At 41.8% G+C, this 18,891-nt stretch overlaps 1 protein-coding gene across 1 annotated transcript in view; it reads right to left on the bottom strand.

Annotated features, from left to right (window-relative positions):
• RYR3 (ryanodine receptor 3) overlaps positions 1-18,891 on the bottom strand; it is a 529,413-nt gene that overhangs the window by 453,790 nt on the left and 56,732 nt on the right. The window lies entirely within an intron of this gene.

Here is an 18,891-nt window from a genome sequence, read left to right as displayed (position 1 = left end):
ATGTTACATGTGAGATGCACAACTGAGTCACATCCTCAGTCCAGGTCACATGTTAAGCATCCTGTTTATTCCTGTTATACAGTATGTTGTTTTGTAAAAGGTGAAAGATTTATATGATCTGAACAGAAACCAAAGTATCAGTATGTTGGTTTTATATATTGAATAACTATTTTTGTAGGAACTTGTAGAGAAAGAAAGAAAAAGATATATGTTGCCTGGTTTATTTTTGCTTTCTATGGAGTTGATTTTTCTGTCTGTTTGTCTTGTGTTTTTAAATATATGATGATCTTCCGTAATGCATAACTAAGACTCAAAAACACAGAGCAGAGAGGACACTCATACTCTTTATGATGCCTGCTATGGACAACAACACAAGTCTACCTGATATTTATGATAATGCTGAGAACTAACAAGTGATCTCTTGGTCAGAAGAGAAAATAGTGCAGAATCTGTGAAAAGGAATGGGGTTCTTTGCCAGGTAAAGGTAACACTGTTAATATGGTCTAACCATTCCACTTCTGTGTATAAACACAAAGACTTGAAAGCAGGGTCTCAGTGGATATCTGTACATGCAATTTCATAGAAACATCACTCACAGCTGAAAGTCCAAGGAATGCAAAGGTCTCTCCGTGGATTAATGAACAAAACAGTCTATGTATATCATTGGCTATTCTTGTGCCTTAAAAAAAAAAGAAAGTTTTGACATATGCTAGAACATGGAAAAAACCTGTAGAAATTATAAGCAGAACAGCTAAGGAGTTAGTAACAACAAGAATACGGTTATGAATCCACTTGTACGATATATGTTGGCCAAGTTCATAGAAACTGAACTCTGCATGGAAGCTACGCACGGCTAATGAGAGGCAAACGCAGGGACCTGCTGTTGAATAAGCTTGAGATCTGCAAGATGAAGCAGGCTACACAACAGTGCTGCTCTAGTTACCATCTGTCCTGTACACCTAGAGCAGTGAAGATTGCTCTGAAAGGGAAGAACTGGCCTGGGACCTGCCAGGACGCACTGGGATTCCACTGTGGCCACAATCCAAGTTGACCTGAGTTGAGCCAGGTCATGCTAGGGTGTTTTTTGAATTGGGTTTTTATGTTATTAATTTATTGTAATATAATATTACCATATTATCACCACACATTGTTACGTAAACATTCTTATCAAGACGTGGCCTCACTGACATCTTTCAGGTTGTTTGGATTTGAATGGTATGGATTAAGACAGATAATGAAATGTACAGTGTGTTAAAGAAACTTCTCAGAAAGCAGTCCTTCTTAATCCAAAAGTTCCAGAAAACATAAAAGATAGCAAGGAAGGTAGTGCTGGACAAGACGAATTCCAGGTTCCGTGAATAAAATGCTACCAACAAGACAAGTTCACATAAACCACAATATTTTTCTAAAAATAATTCTTGTAGTTTAAACCAATAAAGTATATATTCTTTTGTTTGGAGACAGGGTCTCACTATGAGACCTGGAATTGGTCAGTTAAGACCAGGTAGGCTTCAAACTCACAGAGATGGGCTTTTTCAGCCTCCTGTGTACTTGGAATAAAGATGTGCTCTATTTTCTTGAAGAAGTGTTGTTTTCACTGTTATTATTAGAAAAGAGAAAAAGAAGCATTGCTGTTCAAAAACGCCCCAAGAATCCTTGTTATAGAAGTAAGGCATTCCTGTCCATAGTAATCACATCATTTCCTTTTATGATTTAGAATTTAAAGTTGCTCTAGAGTTTGGGGTTTTTTTTTTAAACACACACACACACACACACACACACACACGAAATTTAGTTTTTAAACTTCAGAGTCTCATAACTCAGGTGTGGGTGGTGGCACATGTCTGAATACTACCACTTGGGAGGAGGAAGCCAGAGAATCAGAACTTCAAGGTCATCCTCAGCTATATAGTGGGTCAGCCTGGAACACATGAGACCTTGTCTCAAAACTAAGAACAGCAAAACAGTCTGCCAGCAGCATACAATAGTAAGGACAGCTGCAGAGAAAAAAAAAGAGCTTGAATCCTATTTCTCATCCCGCGTATAAAAACAGTCAGTTGATCTTGAGTATGCTCTAGCACTTGACATTACACCATTGTCACTGCTGCTAGCAAAGAAAATATATTCCTCTACTTTTCACCAAGAAACAACAATGAGAAGTAGTCACGGAATACAGAAGGACAGCACCTGGCTTTAATTCATCCTGCCAAGAGGCCCAGAAGTAATCAATAAACACTTATTAGTCAGTGATGAGCCGTCTTCTGTTGAGTGAAGTGGTAAGGACTGTACAGGCCAAGAAAATAAATGACCCTTAATGTAGATGAAAAGGTTAAGAAATAACAGGAACTAAGCTGAGCGACTGGTTCTACATCAAATTTCCTAGGATTCTGTTTAGTTTTCTTCTTCAGTGTTTGTTGGGACCACCTAAGGCTCACTGTTTCTCAGCTATATTGTAGTCTCTTTTTTCAGAGTTACCTTTTGCTTTAAAGTATTTTTTTTTTCTGTGTGTTCTTAAGCATTTGTGATCCAGCCTTGGAAATTCCACACCAGCTCATGTCAGCCTTTGGGAAACCACTAGCCTAACCAACCATAGTCAGAGTGGGTGAGGATGGGCTCCAGAGGATGCTGGTCAAAGCACACAGAAGCACAGCTAGCTGGAAAGATCAGGGGATCTACTGTGCAGCAGAGCAATTGTGGCTAATAACAATACACCATGTTTAAAGTAAAAACTGATAAAAAAAAAAAAGAGTAGGCCTTAAATATTCTCATGGCAAAAAGGTTAAAAAACATGATAAATAAGGTATGTTGTTTAGGTAGATTTAGTGATCCCATGATTTGTAGCAAAATGTCTTTATGCACAATTTCATTTGCCAACAAAAATATGAACAATACAAGCAAGTATGTAGTACTTAGTTTTTCTTCACAAAATAAAATTACTACCAGGAAATCTCAGAAATTATTTAAATAACTCAGGCAAAATCCTGATGCCTCTGATTGGCATTATTTACTAAAGTGTTTGTTCCTTCTTTCATGTTAGGTCATTTCAGTTGGTCTCTGAAGCCTTGATAAATAAGATATGAAGCCGGGCATGGTAGCACACGCCCAGAACTCAGGGAGGCAGAGGAAGGCAGATCTCTGAGTTTGAGGCCAGCCTGGTCTACAAAGTAAGTTCAGGATAGAAAAGGCACAGAGAAACCCTGTCTTAGAAAACAAAACAAAAACAAAAACAAAAATAAACAAACAAATGAGATGTGAAGTCTGGGCATCTTTGTCCACTGAGTCCCAAAACGATATCTTAGACAGTTTGCTGCCTGGAGAGTCTCCCAAAACTCTCCAAAACTCTGAAGCACCATCTTCATCCTTCTGGCCCAGCGTATCTGACTGACATATTTGTGAGACAGGAACTATTGAGGACATGCTTTTCCTCTCTTGGCAGAGTTTGGGCAACAACTCTGCCTACATTCAAGTTTGCCAAGTTTTAAGCAGAGTTCTGTCAGTGGTCAAAATAAGAACATTTTTACCCAGTGGCTTGTTTGCCATATTTGAAGCCATTCCCATAAGGAAGTTCACTGATGCTCATCTTCATCTTTGAGATAGGCTGGGTGCTGCCAGAAGTTAACCTGTCTTGTTGTCTCTGTCATTTTTTTTTTAATTTGGAAGCTGAGTAAACTTCCTGTTTACTCAGGTAATTAATTTTACTCCTTCTCAAGTCTCTGTTGGGGTTGAAGATCAAGTAGTTTAGCTTCACAATTAAGCTTAGTTGTTTAGGGGTTAAGATGATTTTAGGTCTAGATAGATGTTTTAAGTTGATAGAGATGAGATATGATATTGAGTTACATTCAGAATTTAAGACTCACCGAGATAGGAAAATGTTTTCTTCAAGGCTGCCCAATACAAACAGCCAAAACACTATGAATTTTGCATGAATATAATTCCTGGTTGTTCTGTTGTTCTTCTTGCTGTGTGTAGTTTATTTTATATGTGTGTAATAATATAAATGCATATGTAAAAAAATTTAAAAACCTATATCTTAGGCTGTGACAAAATTCTCCAAGACCTTGATTTAGGATCTAGGGCATAAAACCTTCCCTCCCTTTGTAGGCAGCATAAATAAAAATCGTGCTTTCATTCATTTTCCTCCCCCATGATCACATGAGGCACTAAGTTAGACCTCTGTGGTTTGAAAGGAAGGTTCAAAGTCTAAGCCTTAATGAAAATGCTGGGTATTAACCCATGTAATTGGGTGTGAAATCCAGAAGACAATTCTTGGAGGCCAGGAACCACTCGTCCTCTTAGAAACATTAAATACATAAATGTGACCTCGCGCAAGTCTTCCCAGCTCCCAACTTGCGTTTCCCCCCTGTGGACAGCAACAGCTCACAGCTACTTACCACACCAGGTCAAAATGGCAGGGATGCACCAGACCCTCGCTTGCCATGCTGTTGTCCTCACACTCAGACACACTTGTAATTCATTTCTTCCGTTCTGCATTGATCCTGATTCTCACGATGTCACCTCTCCCTGGGAGTCCTGTACAGCCTCTGACAACCTCCCAATTCATCTGACTCCACCAGGCAAATCTTTTTTTTCTTCTCTATTGCCCAATAACCTGTTTGAACTGAGAGTATGTTATTTCCCCTCTTAAACTTAGTAATTCTAGTATTAAAAAAACTCTTATTTTTACTTGCTATGTCTAATGGTTTCTTAGTTGTATATAAGATATTGTGACCATGTCCTCTATTATCCTCTTACTCTTTGCACTCCTACTGACTTGCTCATTCCCAACCACTCTCTCCCTATCTCATGTTATTTTACAATAAAAATTCTAAAAAAAAAAAAAAAAAGATTTTATTGCTTGAAAATGCTATACATTGATAAAATATATACTTTACTTATCTACCCTACCTGCCGTTCAACTCACCTCTCTTAATAACCCATCAAGTCCAATTAGTGGTGCCCACATATGCATGGATGTATGCTCTTCCACTGGAGAATGAAAAAACTATCAGTTTTTTTAGGCATCAACTGCCAATAGCTCCTCATTCAGGGATGGGCCTCCGTGAGCTCCTTCCTATCCATGTTAGGATGTTGAGTGGCCTGATCTTGTACAGGCAACCAGAGCTGCTTTGAGTTCCTGGGTGCCATAACTAGCACTCCTCCCTAGCACTCCTCCTCCATCTTCCTGCTCTTACATTCTTTCTGTCTCTTCTTGCCCAATGTTTTCTGAGTTTTGGGCAGAGAGGAGGCAGGGGTTGATAAGACATCTCATTTAGGACTGGACACAAGTGAGACATTTTTATTTTATTTTTTATTTTTATTTTTTATTAATTTATTCAGATTACAACTCAATTGTTATCCCATCACTTGTATCCTACCATTCCTCCCTTCCTCCTGCTTTTACCCTATTCCCCTCTCCTAGGTCTATCACTGAGGGGGACCTCGTCCACCACTATATGGTCATAGGCTATCAAGTCTCATCTTGGTAGCCTGCTTCTTCTTTCTTTGAGTGCCCTCATGCCTCCCTACCCAGAGGAGGTGGTCAAATATGGGGCACAAGAGTTCATGTCAGAGTCAGTCCCCACTCTCCACATAACTGTGGAGAATGTCCTGACCATTGGCTAGATCATAGTAGGGGTTCGATCTTTACTATTGTATTGTCCTTGGCTAGTGCAATAGTTTGAGCTGACGCCCCTGAGCCTTGATTCACCCATCATGATGTTCTTCTTGTAGATTTCTAGGACCCTCTGGGTCCTTCTATTTCTCCATCTCCTATATTTCTCTTAGAGTCCCAGTGGAATGTCCTTACATCTATCCCACTCTCCTGGGAAGTGAAGACTTTCATGGGACATGCCTTTTGGGCTAGTGCCCAATTATAAGTGAGTATATACCATGTGAGTCTTTCTGCTTCTGGGTTAACTCACCCAGTAAGATCATGTCTGGTTCCATCCATTTATCCACAAATTTCAGGATTTCCTTGTTTTTAATAGCTGAGTAGTATTCCATAGTGTAAATGTACCACCATTTCTTTATCCATTTTTCAACTGAGGGACATTTAGGTTGTTTCCAGGTTCTGGCTATTATGAATAAGTCTGCTATGAACATGGTTGGGCATATGACCTTGTTGTGTAGTGGAATATCTTCTGGGTATATTCCAAGGAGTGGAATAGCTGGGTCTTGAGAAAGCCCTATTCCCAGTTTTCTGAGAAAGCACAGATTTGTCACCATGCACAAAATTCAAGTCCAAGTGGATTAAATACTTCAACATAAAACCAGAGACACTAAATCAGTTAGAAGGAAAAGTGGGGAAGAGCCTGGAACACATTGACACTGGAGACAACACCCTGAACAGAACACCAACAGCCCAGGCCTTAAGGTCAACAATTAATAAATGGGACCTCATGAGGCTGAGAAGCTTCTGTAAGGCAGGAACAAAGTGACAATAGAACAAAGTGACAGCCTACACTGGGAAAAGATCTTCACCAACCCTACATCTGACAAAGGTCTAATATCCAAAATATATAAAGAACTCAAGAAATTAAATACCACTAAACCAAATAACCCAATTGAGAAATGGGGCTCAGAATTAAACAGAGAATTCTCAACAGAGGAATATCAAATGGCTGAGAAATACTTAAAGAAATGCAAATCAAACTGACTCTGAGATTCCATCTTACACCCATCAGAATGGCTAAGATCAAAAATTCAAGTGACACCACATGCTGGCGAGGATGTGGAGAAAGAGGAACACTCCTTCATTGCTGGTGGGAATGCAAACTTGTACAACAACTTTGGAAGTGAGACATTTTTAATGTCAAGGCAATATAGTTATAAGTTTAAAAGTTCAATACTAACAAAAGACAAAATGAGCCCCACCACTGAAATGGAATAGTTGTGTTCATTAAACCAACAGTTTCCCTCATCCCACACCCCTAGGAATCCTATTAACAACATCACAGTATTTCACAAATATATGCTACACAAACATGCATGAGTGTATATAACATCTAACATAAATGCTTTTTACCTAACTTATAAAGAGGACCATCATATGCATATGTAGTTCATTCATTTGCATAGTATTTAAGTGTCACATAAAACATTCAATTAACATTCCTGTTGAGATTTATGTCGCTTTTTGTCCTTAGCCTTCTGAAACTGTGATGCATATGAAATCATGCCTAAGCACCTACATTCCGTGAGTGAGTCTATTATGATCTGGCTGCTGCCACCATTTCCTTCATCTCCACTTCTCCTCATGCAGTTTTCCCCCAAACACTTTCCTTCTAAACTCCATCTGCTTCAGTGCCCTCTGGTATTCTGCTATGGGCATCTCAGTCATCTTTTTAAAGGATTTGAATTTTAGTGTCATTTTAAAGCCCCTCTATTGAATCTCCCTGGATTTCTGTGTTATACTGTTTCTACCATCTCTGGTATGTACAACACCACTGTAGTATTTAAGACAGGAGATGGATAGGGCGCAGAATATAGCTAGGATATATAATGGAGACTCTCAGAGTTGAAGTCTGGGACTCAAGTCCAATGCGTGGAACACCCACAGACAGAGGGTAAAGTGAGTGACCAACAGAACGTGCCAAGGGAAGAAAAGCTCAGTTAAAGGCAGTGTGAGTTAAGAAAGCCATGTATAAAAAAGAAAAAAAGAAAGAAAGAAGGAAAGCCATGCATGCTTCAGAGGTGTTAAAAGAGAAGACTTTGCCAAGACCTGGACTAGCAGCAATGCTTTTAAGATGTGTCAGGACTAATCTGAGTCTAAAGAATTAAACTGAGTTGGAATGGTCAAGATAGGAGGAGGACTTTAACAGGTGTCTGGAGAAAAGAATGTTGGCCTTTGGGTGGTGGCAATGAGAGGAAAGCAGAGGTTTGCAGAGAAGGTGGCAACCAGGTTGAAGTAGAGGATGAGCACACAAGTAGTTACCCCATACCAATGGTCAACCCTGAAAACATACACACGGGTTATATTATACAGACTAAACAGGTTATACTTAGGAATATATGTGTATATACATAGACATATGTACCTCTAATACCATTAATGACAAAAAGGCCAAATGAACTTGAAAATGAGCAGGGATGGGTGCATGGAAGGAAGGGGAAGACAAAAATGATATAATTATATTATCTCAAAAATAAAAGATGATTCTGAAGATGCATGCCCCTTCATGAGTTATTTCAGTAAATATGCTTTGAGCTCTCAGGGTGACACAGCAGATGTGAAGTCTCCGACTTCACGAGCTTCCTATTACACGGCCTCTGGAGCTGGTTCCTAGCGTAGCCCTGAACAGACCACTTTTCTGCTCTGAATCTGCATCTTTACCTCTGTATATATGTCTTGGGCACTTTTGAAATTGTCTTTCTTTCCAGCATTTTAAGATGATTAAGAAGAAGCTGGAAAAAGTGGAATGAGCTCAAGCCAAGCCAAGGAATACTAGCCTCCCCCTCCTTCAGGCAATAGGAAGGCTTTGTTGAGCTTTTACTGGAAATGCTTGCAGGGTACAGCTCTAAGAAGGTGTTCTATTCAGTGAAAGGCATAAAAGTGAACATTTAGGCAATCACTGATCTTTATACAATTATAAAGGTACAGCCATATGCCCTAACAATCAAAATCATAGCCAGACCGCACAGGATTGATATACCACAATTAAAATGCAGGCCTTACTAAATATTGCGCTACAATGGCTTCCCTGTCATGGCAGTGACCAAAGACTATTAGGACTGAAGAAGTTTCAGTATCTAGGCACATTTTTGTAACTTTGTATATGACGAGGTGTAGCTGGTCTTTGCTTCTTTTTCCTACCCTTTATCCTCCACCACCACGCCCCTCTGGCCCCATTTCACTCCCTAACACCAGACAGCAGAGAAATAAGGTCAGAGGGGAGAGAGGAATTAGGAAAATGCCTCAATCTGTTTTGTAACTGTCTTTTGCCACTTTGTTGGTTCTTTTCCCCACCCTTTCTGGCCCCAGTTTCATCTCCATCCCTAGACAGGAGAGAAAGACAAATGAGAGAGGAGGGGGCAATGGGATCTGAATCTGGTTTCTCTTGTTTCTTGTTTGAGTGCTACCAACTCCCCTGAGTGACCAACAACCACTGACCCCACCTATAGGGGCTTTAGTATTTAAATCCCCTCTGAAAATTTCCCAGAATTCCAAATGTCGCACAATCACAGAAACTATCATCAGCTGGCGAAAGGATGCTTCCGCTAGAGTATGAGGCAAATCAATGTGCTGTGTAGACAGTCCGAAGCAGCCCCATATCCCCACACCAGGGATTAAAACAAAACCACATTCTTCTAATATTTCTGCATTTTTAAAGAAACCAAAATTCCAATATTGTCACTGCAACTAGGCTTAGGTATACATGTGCTGCTTCCTGACCTTCAAAAGAATGTCCCACATGCCAGAGGAATACCATGCAGCACAGGGCACGGCTTGGCATTATGGGTAAATATGACCAACTATATTTAGAAGGCAAATGAAGCCAGAGTAACATGAGCCTCCTCATGCATTCTGATATCAAGAGCTGCTTCTGGAATTTTCTATCTTTAGCCTTCACCCTCAAAAATTCGACAGTGCTTATCGCCCTAGTAGCTAATCACTCAGCCATCTCCAGTTCAGCCCTCCCAGGGCTAAAGAACTTTAGAAGTCACTCCGAGATAAATGTCCCCTGCCAGAAGAATGCCTTAAAATAGAATGCTGTAAGGATTTCCCCGGAGCGGGTAATAAGCATTTATTTAACTGCCCCACCCCTCCATCCCACTTTTTGACTCTGTGGTCAGTCCCCTTTGTACGCCCAGAGCCCTGGGAGCCCATTTACAGAGGGCCTTCCGGGAGAGAGGCCACTGATTCGGAAATCAGAGCAGACCTCACGGACTCAGCTTCACTTCCGTCTTTCTTGACCTATGAACCCCATTATTGGCTTCCAGTTGGGTAAAGAGCAAACAGACGAAATCAGAGGTGTCAGAACATCAGGAGTCAATGTTAGGACCCTGCTAAGAGAACAGGGACAGCTTCTTTGCTTCAGATGTTAAAACTTAAATATATTGTAATGCCCAATCGTTTCTGCCCTCATTGCCAACACAGTCACTCACTTTCCCTCCTTCTCTAGTATAAGGAAGGGCAGCCACATGACTAGTCACTAACAGCCAAGGGTTCCTGCTACGCGTATTTCTAAATGTTATGCGTTCAGCCTCTCAGATTCTTGAAAAATAGAGATTTTCAATTCTTGTGATAAATGATATCCTAACTGCTTGTTTTCTGGGAAATTTCTTTTTGCACACCTTTTCTGTAAGTGTGGACAAATAGATGTGACCATAATGAAGAAAAGAGAGCTTTTTAGTAACTTACAATGGCTTGCACTTGGATCCAATGTAATATTAGGATGCAATGTCAGTCTCCTTTCTGGGCCTACTAGTAACGAGTGAAACATTCAGGCACCTTTTTGGCTTATTCCATAATGAAACATTTTTATACTCCCCTGTGCCCCCACCCTCACCCCCGTGCCTTTTATTTTATTTTCTGGTTCAACTAACCAGTTTCTTGTTGGATGTTATTGGAAAGCAGCTTATTGCCAACATATTAGCCTCTGTCAAAGATGAAGGGACCTCCTCAGATTTCTTCTAACCCTAAATATGAAGGCCCAGGGCACTGTTTCTGTGGGGTAGCAGTAGTGATCACCTGTGGTTCCTCTCCCAGGAAGTATTGCAGATTACAGCAGCATGAGCGCAGAGACAGGCGGCGAGGAGAAAGAGCTCTTCGAATTCTGATGCTCTGTTCCCTTCCGAGTATTCCAAGTGGCTGGGAAGAAGGTGCTGGACTAGAGTCGAAGGAAGTCTGGCTGGGTGGGCTCCTGTACATCCATGCCAAGAGGCTAACGCAAACATTAGACATTTATTCTGTGCAAGTCTTTATCCTAACAGCTACGTTCTCCCAATTCATTCTCACAAGAACTACTTAAGAGAGATATTATTCTCCATTGCATTCAGTAGATTAAGACCGTGCATGCTCACGGTTGCCTCCTCACGGTCGCCTCTGGGGGAGGAAGGAGTGAGAGTTGAACCTGGAGCAATCTAGCTCTCGAGCCCACACACCTGACACTGGGTGTCAAAGCCTAGTGACTGTTGCTGAACTCTAACTGCTCCTGGTCTGATTCTTCCTTCATGGGTTCAGCTGTGGCAAGGACAATGCTTAGGTTTGTCAGAGACTATTATTTACCAGCCTTATGGATTATGTGATGGGGCAAAAGCCAGATAATGGGCTTTAATATGGGCACATCCAGGCCAGAAAAACATGTACTTAAGCTTCTTTCTCGTTCTATATGTAGGTGGCATACATATAAGAAGGAAGCAGCCAGGGTGTCTGAGTCATTGCTTATAGAATACATCATATAAGGCAATGATGTTACTAAGAAGTAAACTTCTACTGAGGTAAGTCACTGATATTTCGGGATTGGCTTATAACTGCGGCCTTACTAATTATGAGCATATGCCATCTAATTTACCTCAGGTTTTAAGCGTTAGGTGCCGTTATGGTCTGCCTCTGAAATGAACTATAAGCTGTCCACTCCTTTCCTCTAGTTCCTAAGCTAGCAACTTACTTTACTGACCATAAGGGGTTACATTGTTTCTGCCAGATTTTGCTCAAAACTGCTTCACGTGAGGATAAATAGATCAATGAAATAGAATAGAGCCAAAAATAGGCCCACACATACGTGGTAAATTGATTTTCAACAAAGGTTCCTGGGAATTCAATAGGGAAAGGCAAGCCTTTTAACAACTGGGGCTGCTGCAACTGTGCGTCTTTATGCACAAAATGAAGTTCTACAGCTAACCCACCTTATGCACAAAAATAAGCCTGAGATGGAACACAGACATAAATGGGCAAAAGCATGATCTGAGTGAACGATCCTAGATGGTTTAGTAGGAACTGTGATGCTCCACCAGGTCGGCTTGAGATCGAGACCCTCAGCCCCATCTGCAGGTAGTGGCTGCTGTGTCTCACACCTAAGTCGCTGTCTCCAGATATTTCACTCCTCAGAAAACATCTGCCTCTCCCAGGACAGATCATGTTCAGTAACTAGTCAAACTATAGATACAAAGACCTTCTCCCATGCCTCAGTTTAGGATCCTTTTGAAGGATATCCCATGAGGAACTAAACACACACAAAGATTTACTCATGACCGTCTGGAGTATCCCTATTCATGACAGACACTGGAAACTCAAAGGTCCATCAGAGGACAGCAAACACCATAGGACAATAGTGCTCAACAGTAAGAAGAAATTAACATATCCAGTGACGTGGATAATCTTAAAAGCAGGTGTCTGGGGCTGGTGAGGTGGCTCAGCAGATAAAAGACTTTGCTGCCAAGCCCGACAACTTGGAACCCACACAGTGGAAGGAGAGTTCAGGAACCTGCAAGTTGTTATGTGAGAAATACACACATGTGTATATACCTACAAAATAATTATATATGTGTATATACCTACAAAATAATTAAATGTAAAAAAATTCAAAACATGAGCCTGGATAAAAGAATTAAGACACACACAAGTCTACAAAGTATGACTCTATCTGTATAAAGTGCCTGATCAGGTAAAAATCATAGTGTTGGAAATGAGGGTGAATTTTCCCCAGGGTGGGAAGAGGACAAAAAAGATTTTTCAATGTTGGCAGAAATGTTCTATGTCCTAATTATATGATGGGGCTCTGCACCGGTGTGTCCATAAAACCATAGATCACTTTCCCAGTATGGAAAGGGCTATCAAAACCAATCCCACTACAATGCATTGTTCACAACATGGCTTCCGTGCTAGGTCCAATCTTCATGTGCTTTTCTGGTTTAACACGGAACTCACCACTCTCCTATTACTTTTTCCTCAAGCTTATCTGGCTGATTTTTCTTCTCTTAAGAGTTTTAAGGTGTTCTCTGATCTCTCGTCATCTCATAGGATGAACCTGTGCCAGACTCACCAGAAGAATTAGCCTCTCTCCTCTGCCCCTGACTACTGAAAGTTTAGCAACCACAATAACAGTAATCACCATGCAAGTTTTTACCTTCCCCTGAAAGTAGCATTCTAAGTACATAATATTTATCTAAGTATATAATGTGTGTGTGTGTGTGTGTGTGTGTGTGTGTGTGTGTGTGTGTTATATAACTTAAAATGTAGTACAATGCCTTAATGTAGTTGTACCTCAATTTTATAGGACAGAAACCGGGCTTGGAGAAATTTTTCAAATCTTCTGTAGTCTCAACAGTTCACCAAAACCTGTGCATTGCTTATAATGGTCCTTTGTCTCTAACTCTCTATTCCTACTGTGGCATATTAAAAATATTACTTCCCATTTTATTCATCATTCAGCATTCACAAAATGCTGTAGATGTTGGCAGCCGCTGGGGAGAGGCATGAATCAGGTCTTACACACTTGGCGTTCGGAGTCAGGAGCAGACACTGTAAGATCACATCCCTTGCTGTGAAATGGCTGTTGGTTCCTTCCCCTGAGGCATGTATTGTAGTTGAAAAGTTGTAATGTCAGAACTCTTGGCTATTGTTTAAGGACATGATGAGTTTTCAGCCTCATATGCCATTAAAGCTGCTTATAAATTAATCTATTAGGGCTGTTCTGAAGAAGTGGAGGGTTCTCGCTGCTAACATACTGCCCCGAGATCTCACAGAGAAGCTGTAGTGTCTTGAAGTCAAGAGCCTAGCTGTGCCTACCTCACTCCCCAAGGAGCCAACTGCATTTGCACGTAGGTACTGTAACTCTGACAAGTGGGACAGAGCCCTGCCCTCTTATAAATCACAGGTGCTTCCTCTGATAGCCCTCAAGTCAATCACTGGGGGGCAACGTGAATGTATCCAGATTTGAATGTTGTTGACCTGGAGTAAGCAAAGCATTATGCTGCCTTTTTCTAATATTGTATTCAGTTTAAAATACACCAGAATATGAAAGTAAAGTCACCACTTAGAAATTTGCTGTAGGCTAATAAACAAATAACTACAAATAACCAAGGGAGATATTGTTAAAATACTGAAAAATGCCTAAAAATGCATAAGAATCTGTTACCTACCACTCCAGATTTTTTGTAAACCTCTTGCATATATTATTTTATTTAAACCTTGAAATAACCATTTGAAGTAGGTTTTGCCCCATTTTAAGATAGCAAAATCTAGTTCATTGTAGTGTGTGATTTGGTTGGTGAACTAGAGATAAATCTATCACATTTCCAATAGATATATAGATATATATTCATAGTTTTTTTAAAGGAAAAGTAGCAATAAGAAAAAACTCTAGCTGCCACACATAAAGAGAGGCAGGTGCTAAGACTCCCTGGCCAAGGTCAGGCACCTACAGATGCTTATAGGTATAGTCGAGTGAAAAGAAAGGTGTTGTGAGAATTCCTAGGATGGGGGAAAGCACTGGGGAGGCATAAACAATATCTATTATCCTTTCATAAAATTCCAATAAATTACCAAGTTCTACTGAGTTCTATTTTACCACAGTTTACCCTGGGGGAAATCAACAAGTTTGTTAGGCTTACTTACAGAACACAAGTAAGGCGTTAGTGGCAAGAGCAGGGGTGACCCCAAAGATCATGCACCAAGCAAAGTCTACACCCAGCAAGCGATGACTTCCTTGCAGCTATGTAGATGGATCCCCTTTCTGGTGCTCTGTCTTAGCTTATATGCTCTGTCCCTCCCCCAGCCGTGAGGCCACATGGGTAATTAGGGAATAAGTACGCACAAATGGCTGGGAGGAATGACTGAATTCTCAGGTGAGGATACGAGGACAACGCCCCTTCCATCCTTCTCTGAGAGACTGTCAGTAGTCCACAGAGCCCTTCCTCATTGGTGCTTGCAAGCAGGCACAGCTGATTTGAGGATTAAAGATGGCAGCCAACACAGGGGAAGGCTATCTGCATGATTATTAGATCACTAGCTCTAAATGAACTGAGCACTCACTGAGTTCAAGGATAGTAGAAATGGGAACAGGGCACCAAGGAGCTTGGGAAAGTATTCGTCAGTAATCCATAATAAGGCACCCAGGAAAACATGAGCCAATGGGCAACACAAGGATGCCTATTGTTGTGCACTAAGTCAAAATTCTAATGGCTTTGAAGCAGGCACAGAGACTGGAAATGAGGAATTGAAATTTCGTGGGCCAAGCAGTGACACCCCCAACGCCAAAGTGTTCTCTTCTTTAAGTTGGGCATAGTGGGGGTATATCTTTCACTGTGCAGCTGTGAAGGCCAAATGACTCAGCTAGCACAATGCCTGGCACATGTAAGGTGATGATCAACAAGTATAACGTCCCGAAGGCATCGTTTACAGACCAGCTTCATGAAAGCAAATGCTCACCCCACTGGCTGGAGCCAGCAGCTTAGCATGAAGCCTACCCCTTCCCTGCCACAGCTGAATGTTAAACCAGATATTACAGGACAGTTCCTGCAAAGCTAACCACTCAGCTCACCCTTCCATAAGTGTGTTTAACAAACTGTGCTGGAGTCACCAGCAGGCTAGTATCTTGGCACTGATTAGTGTGGTAATCAAGAGCTTGGGAGCTGCAGTGATTGCAGCCTTGTGCCACCTCAGGTGGAGAATCAATTGTAGGTTCCAAGAAAAGGGATAGGATTTCCCCTCGTTGGCACTGCTGTACCTAGATCCTACCTCTCCTGTCTCCTGATGTCTTGTCTCCCTAGAAACAAGAATCAGAGGAACTCTACCCACCCCCCCAGGGGCAGAGTTCTATAATACAACTTTCCCACTGAAGGACCTTCTTGCCTGTCCCTTTATTCATAAAACAAAATAATGCACACCCTCAATGACTGATACAAGGTACACATAAGACTTGTGTGAAGCCCTTTGCTAAACATGTTACCAAATAAATATTATATTTTAAAAAACTCTTTCCTGAGTCTGTTCATTCACCAAATGTTTACTGCCCACCATCTATATGCCAATAAATCTTCTTGAGCCTGAGGGCCAATCAGGAGACAAAACAGGCCAAAATTATTGACTTATGACATTCATAGTGGAGGATCTTTATCACCCCAAAATATAGATTTTATAGCAAAGCCCCCATCTCCAACTGCACCTGCTGGAGCTATGAGTTATCTACATTTCCAGTGTTATATATCTGTCTTCCCTGTTTGCATAATGTTGCTGTGAACCTGCCTCTGCTTTGATGCTGGCTTTGGTCCTGTTTTACTTCTTCAGATGCCTTGTTTGACGTTATCCTGCTTGGCTCCCAGACTTGCTTGTCTTGTATCACAGCTGCCAGCATCGTCCCGTGACATCTCCCATAAAACACCTGACTGTAAAATGAAAACCCGGGAACCTATTTCACATCCGGTAAATTCATTTTACACAGGGCCACGACAGTGACCACTTGCGTGAAGGATGATGCCCACAGCAAGACATGGGGTCAGCAGTTTGGGGACTAGCCGTGGCCAGAATAAGATGCTGTCTATGTGAACAGCACAGCTTGCTACAGTGCCCTTCTCAGCACAGTCTAGATCTGGCATCCTGGACTTCAGTGATCTGAACTGCTGGGAGGGGGTAACAAAGGAGTGGTTGCAGCTGAGTCTATGACATCATGATTTCAGAGCTCAAAATAACCCATCAAGAACTGGGTGAGATGGAGGTAGGCAGTGAAGGTAGAAACCGTGTTAGAGGGCATGTGATGAAGGGTTATGCCTCCTGGAGTCTGTTAGTTAGAAGCAATACCCTTTTGGAGGTGAAATATCCAAGCTCTTGGTTGTTATAACAGCAGGTAGAAGGAAAAGCCTTCAGTTCTGAGACATGCTTCCAAAATCAAACCAATGTGGTTGCCATGGTACCAAGACTCCTACAGAAGGAAAGAGAATCATTTTCAAACACTTGTTAGCAACATAGTAACATTCAAATAAGTGGCAGTGTGCTGGCTGAAAGTTCATGAGGCCCTTTCAGTTCCAGAGAGCATGCACACACCAGGGCACACTCTCTTAATGAGCATGTCTTAAGCACGGGCTGGATCATATGATGAATAAAAGGCTGCCTGCCTATAGCATAAACCTTAGACTCCACAGGTTTATAATCAACTCTGTCAGAGAAACATTTTGCAAAGGACTAAAACATAAGGCATGATGTGACAGCTACTGAGGGAAGGTACAAACAAACATCTATTCATTTATTTATCCATGAATTCAAAAAATAGTTCAGTTCAAGCTGTGCTGTGGATCCAGAGCTAAGAAAAATAAAAAAGGGCAGGGAAAGGCCCGCAGTAGATGGTAAATTAGAAAGGTAAATGATTATAAATGATACACAGATAGGACAGAGAATGAGAGGGGGAGGGGGGGGGGAGGGGGAGGGGGAGAGAATGAGCCCCACAAAGGTAATACACAGGGTCCTATGATGAGAGCACTCGCGGAGCGTGGGGTAGAGAGATTACTCTGGAAGGAGAAAGCTTCATGATGGAGGCAGCCTGAGGTGTCAGCTGTGGCTCCTTAAGGAACAAGAAGAGGACCAAGGCCACCTGAGGACTGGAACATGAACAGGGACAGGACACCAAATCCAAGTGCCTGGAATGGCTGGCAGGGGCTACCCTGAGACAGCAGAGCACTGTGGTCAGGACCTGGTCCCCAAGTCAGCCCATCTGGCACGCTACCTTCTAGGTGTGTGACTCAGCAAAGGATCTAATGATTTGTTGTTTCTGCTTTCTTTTCAGGAAATGGGGGTGTGGGGGTGCGGGGTGCTATTGAGGCACTGTCAATATCAAGTGGCGTTGTGTGGTTCAAATATGTTCCGTTCTGTCTGTCTTCAGCAGTCCATGGCGTGATGGAGCAGACCAGCCAGGCTTCTCTCACAATATGTGTACTGGACTGCATGGATTCTCCCACATCGTGAGCAGTGCCCCTGAGGATGACAAACCCAACAGAGTTCTTAAGTGGGCCTGAAACCTTCCAGAATTTACTGTGGGGAACAGAAGGCTTGTTTCACAGACCTTAAAGCACTTGAACTCTGTGGAAAAAGCTTCCTCCGTTTCTGTTTCTGTGGACCAAATGTAGGGGAGGTTCTAGGAGATAGCAGGTAAGGAGATTCCCCACAGTGCAGTCACTGTGTGTGTGTGTGTGTGTGTGTGTGTGTGTGTGTGTGTGTGGTGTGTATGTGTATGTGTGTGTATGGTATGTGGTGTATGTGTGTGGTGTATGTGTGTATGTGTATAGTGTGATTGTGGTGTGTGTATGTATGTATGTGTATAGTGTGATTGTGGTGTGTGTATGTATGTATGTGTATAGTGTGATTGTGGTGTGTGTATGTATGTATGATGTGGTGTGTAGGTGAGTGGGGTGTTTAGGTGTGTAGGTGTGTGTGTGTGTGTGTGTGTGTGTGTGTGTGTGTGTGTGGTATGTGGTGTGTGTGTGTGTGAGTGTGTGTGGTTGTGGTTTTGCAAGTCCAGGTGTACGTGTAAGTGCATGTAAGTGGAAGCCAGAAGGCAACCTTGAGTGTTGATAACTAGATACAGGGTCTCTCATTGTCTTGGAACTCACAAAATAGCATGGGATAGCTCAACAGCAAGCCACTTAGCCACCTAGCCCCATACATCTACCTTGCCAAAGCTAGAATTTTAAACGTACACCATCACACCTGAAGTTTTTTGTTGTTGTTGTTGTTGTTGCTTGTATGTATGTTTGTTTGTTTATTTTTTAAAGCATGGGATTTAGGGTCAAACTGATGTCCTCATGCTTGTGCAGGAAGTACTTTACTGTCTGTCTGCACTGTTTCCTCAGCCCCTCATTTTGTATTGAACATCATCAGCAAAGAAACCAGTAGGCCTGTCCATCCATCTCAGCACTTTCCTGCTGCCTCTGGAGAGCGTCAGAAAGATCCCAAAAGAAAAT

The sequence above is a fragment of the Acomys minous genome, assembly GCF_964271855.1.
Source record: "Acomys minous genome assembly, chromosome: 3".
Lineage (NCBI taxonomy): Eukaryota > Metazoa > Chordata > Mammalia > Rodentia > Muridae > Acomys > Acomys minous.
The sequence above is the reverse complement of the archived record's forward strand: the minus strand, read 5'-3'. Positions and strand labels throughout refer to the sequence as shown.